Source organism: Rhea americana, unplaced genomic scaffold, assembly GCF_003343005.1.
Source record: "Rhea americana isolate MKP2758 unplaced genomic scaffold, rheAme1 scaffold_38, whole genome shotgun sequence".
NCBI lineage: Eukaryota > Metazoa > Chordata > Aves > Rheiformes > Rheidae > Rhea > Rhea americana.
The window spans coordinates 2,758,768-2,762,316 of NW_028186512.1; the positions used below are offsets into that span (position 1 = coordinate 2,758,768).

General features: G+C 41.2%; 1 protein-coding gene across 6 annotated transcripts in view; it reads right to left on the reverse strand.

Moving 5' to 3' along the window:
• SMAD1 (SMAD family member 1) overlaps positions 1-3,543 on the reverse strand; it is a 48,921-nt gene extending 45,378 nt beyond the window's left edge. For 2 of the 6 annotated variants that reach the window (XM_085313190.1, XM_085313191.1), the window contains exons 1-3: positions 3,371-3,543; positions 2,500-2,579; positions 687-736 (exon numbers count right to left, since the gene is read on the reverse strand). The gene's annotated coding sequence lies outside the window, so the exon portion shown is untranslated. The remainder of the gene's footprint in view (positions 1-686; positions 737-2,499; positions 2,580-3,370) is intronic. The other 4 variants (XM_085313189.1, XM_085313192.1, XM_085313193.1 and 1 more) reach the window with 3 other exon arrangements.
• Between the last annotated feature and the right edge of the window lie 6 nt (positions 3,544-3,549).

A 3,549-nucleotide genomic window follows, 5' to 3' on the forward strand; every position in this document is an offset into this window, starting at 1 on the left:
AAGCTACACTTGTGACTAAAAATTAGTATGTAAATGTAAGTGATGTTTCTTCTTTGGCAGGGAGAAACTCAAGAGATGCAGGATGCAGTGCTGAGTTCACACCAAACCAGGTATGAAGTGGTTGGTTAAACCACTAATACCAGCAAAACTCTCAAATCATTAAGTAACACACTGTCCTCTAAAAAGAAGGAGGAGTTTTAGCAGGATTTTTCTGAAACACTTCACAGTGATTTTGTCAGCACAAATATTAAATATCTTAGGTCTTGCTATATAATACAGTGAACATTTTACTAGCTATGGCAAGCTACCTTCTAAGCTCTTTAGGCAGAAACATGAATCTTAAACCACAGTTGCCTTCACTAAGAAAAGTAGAGTGACCTATGCCAACTCATATTCAGAATTACAGTCTCTGTTCTTAAAAAAAAAAAAGTTTGGTCGTATAGTTCAAGATATCACTAAGATGCTCTGTCCTATACAAGAAATCAGATTTACAGAAACATTTCAATAGACAGTTATAGCCCTTAGTAGGACAAAAATACTAAAAAAAAAATATAAAAGAAAAGCTAAAAAAAAAAGCTTGTTTGCCTGTTTATCTTGATGTGATAGCACAGTCAGCAATTACAGCGTAGCTGATTTTGAGCCTTGAGAAAAGATATAAACAATTCAGTTAAGAGATGTTCACTTACAGCCACTTCCCCCCACCTCAAAAGCTGCACATGTCTTCATCTATTTTGGTCTGAAAAGACAGCAAGAAGCAAGAGGTTAACAGTCAACCTAAATTAGTTCAGCATTTATTCTTCACAGGACCACAAGCCTTAATTTCGGCAACTCTTTGCATAACTTGAGTAATAAGCACTGTGTTCTCTTTATTTGATTCTTAAACCACCCATATCTGAAGCACAATGGGACATGTCACAGACACTTGCTTTGCTGCCCTCATAATACAGTTTAATTATGATGACTGAACTAACGGGCTCACATCATAGACTTTTACAGGTTGACCCCGTGTCATCCTGATGTATCATTTTGCACCAGTTCAGTGCTGTAAATCAATTTAAGATCTCCAGCAGGTTGAAAAGGCTGGTAATGATGCTTTCTCTGCAGTCTCTGGAGACTCCACATTATACACAACTTACATTATTTATAAAGCTGAGATGATGCCTCCATTAGGCTTGTAAGACTACTCAAATGAGCTTTTATTTTACACACACAGCTTGGACTTCATAGAGCAGACCACTGGCCATATGTGATATACAGTGCATTCATGCCTCAACTGAGAAAAAGGTCACCATCCCTTCATTTTTGAAATTTAACTCTTTATACCAATCAAAGCAATGTATAATTTAATCTGAATAATTTCCCAGTATTTGGAAACATGAGAAGCACCTTTAACAACCTTCATATTGCTTTTCTTTACATTCAACTCTTCACTTTGCCTTCAGACTACAGAGGGAGAGTGAACACTAAATTCACCAGCTTTTAAACACTTGATCTGACAGTTAATATTTATACACAAACTGAAGGATCTCAGTCTGCTTGTTCAGTAACTTTTCTCAAATATATTGGATCACCACATCTGCAAGGGTACATAAAAAAGGCAAGTTGAAAAGTACAGAGTAGAAGTAGAGAAAAAATGTATTTGATTACACACCTCATGGTTGAAGAGGTCAAAACTAAAGCAAGGACAAATCCCTACCCTTAGGGTAACCTGATCGTGCCTTGAACTGATCCTCTCTGATAGCTGTGGAAGGCTTCTGGATCACCCAACTCAAAGGAAATCTCTCCCAAGCTCCCACTTACAGTCTGAGGTGAACTGCAGATTTGATCCCTAAGACCAGAGCAGGAATTTCAAATAAAGGGACTAGGTATTTTTCATTTTTTTTGACACAGATAATCTTTCAGTCACAGTAAAGGAGTGAACACTCAAACTAAAAATTCAATGAGAACCTCTTATAAACTTCACAGCTCCTTGATTCACTGGAAAAATAAAATTAATATTAATCAGTTGGAACTACAAACTAATCTCCCACAATTTGGTGCAGTAATTATAAATGAGTAAAAAAATAAATCAACGTTAACACCTCAAGTTCCTTCGCATGACTTGCTCCTATTGTTTGACACAGCAAGGTGCAGACACTTAGCCRCAGGAAGACTAGCAGAACTACAGACACAGGTCTGTAAAGAAAAGTGGTCTCTGTGAGCAAGGTTAGCTTTAGTTTTTAAGTCTTATTCTTGTGAGCTATTTAAAAACACATACAACTACTGAAAAAAAAATCAAACAAGCATTCCAAGTTTTCTGTTGTTGACTACTCTGTTTGCAAACAAGACCTGCGCTATCGGGTAYGACAGGTTTGAAATACAGCTTTCTCCTAAACATGTTAGTTTGAAGACACTATATCCTTAAACACTGACCTCTGCTAAACAATGACATGTTTCATGGCGATAACATTTTCCATTTGCTTGTATCTGAAATATACATCTACTTTTATTTTTCCTCACCTTGATCTAACAGTACCTCTCCTTCCTCAGATGAAAATGTTAGCTTTCTTACATTCATTGAGCATCCYTTTTTTTCTTTCCTAAAATACATCAAAACCATGATCATGTCAGAATAAGCTATAATTATTCACATACTGTAAAAGCAAACTGTTAAGTCAGACCACATAGCTTCTTCAGATTGATCCACTAACAAAAGAGCAAGCACAGCAGTCCTTCCTCAGTCACAGCTCCCACTGGSTTCGGTTTATAAAAAAGTCACGATTTGGCCCAGATCCTTTTGAATGCATGACTGAGAATTTCCACACGAGCAAATTTTAAAAAGCTTTAAAGATCTATATTGGGGAAAAGATTATTTGGCTGCAGAGCCCAAATATATGAAGAAACTACACTAAGAAGAGAAAAATCACATGCATCCCAACCTCCTAATAGCAAGGGGGGGGGGAAGTGAACTTTCCTTGACCTCTAAGCAGAGATTTGTCATTAAAAAGAAAAAGAAAGAAAGAAAGAAAAGGAGGGGGGCTGCAGAAGGAAAAGAAAGGAAAGGAAAAGGGAAGGAAAAGAAAGGAAGGAAAGGGGAAGGAAAAGGAAGGAAAGAAAAAGGGAAGGAAAAGGAAGGAAAGGGAAGGTTAGGAAAAGAAAGGGAAGGTTAGGAAAAGAAAGGGAAGGTTAGGAAAAGAAAGGGAAGGAGCCGCCAAGCACGGGGAGGCAGGCACGGGCCAGGAAGGCTTTTCCCCGTAAAAACAAAGAGGGGCTTTGCCCGGTCCCGCCGAGGCTGCGCCGCGGCGCGGGCGGGCGCGCTGCGGGCGCACAGCGCCGGGCCGTGCCGGGCCGGTGCCACCTGCCCTTCCTGCGGCGTCGACAAGGGACCTACCCGGGCCCTTCACGGCGGGCAGGCCGGAGGGGAAGGAGCCGCCGGCTTCTCCGCGGGCTTCCAGAGGGGCGCCATCATGCCGGCGAGCAAAGCCCCGCTCCTGCGAGACGCGGAGCCGCCTCCCACGCGGCCGCGCAGCCGCTCCCGCCCGCGCGGGCACCACCGGCACCAGCACCGGC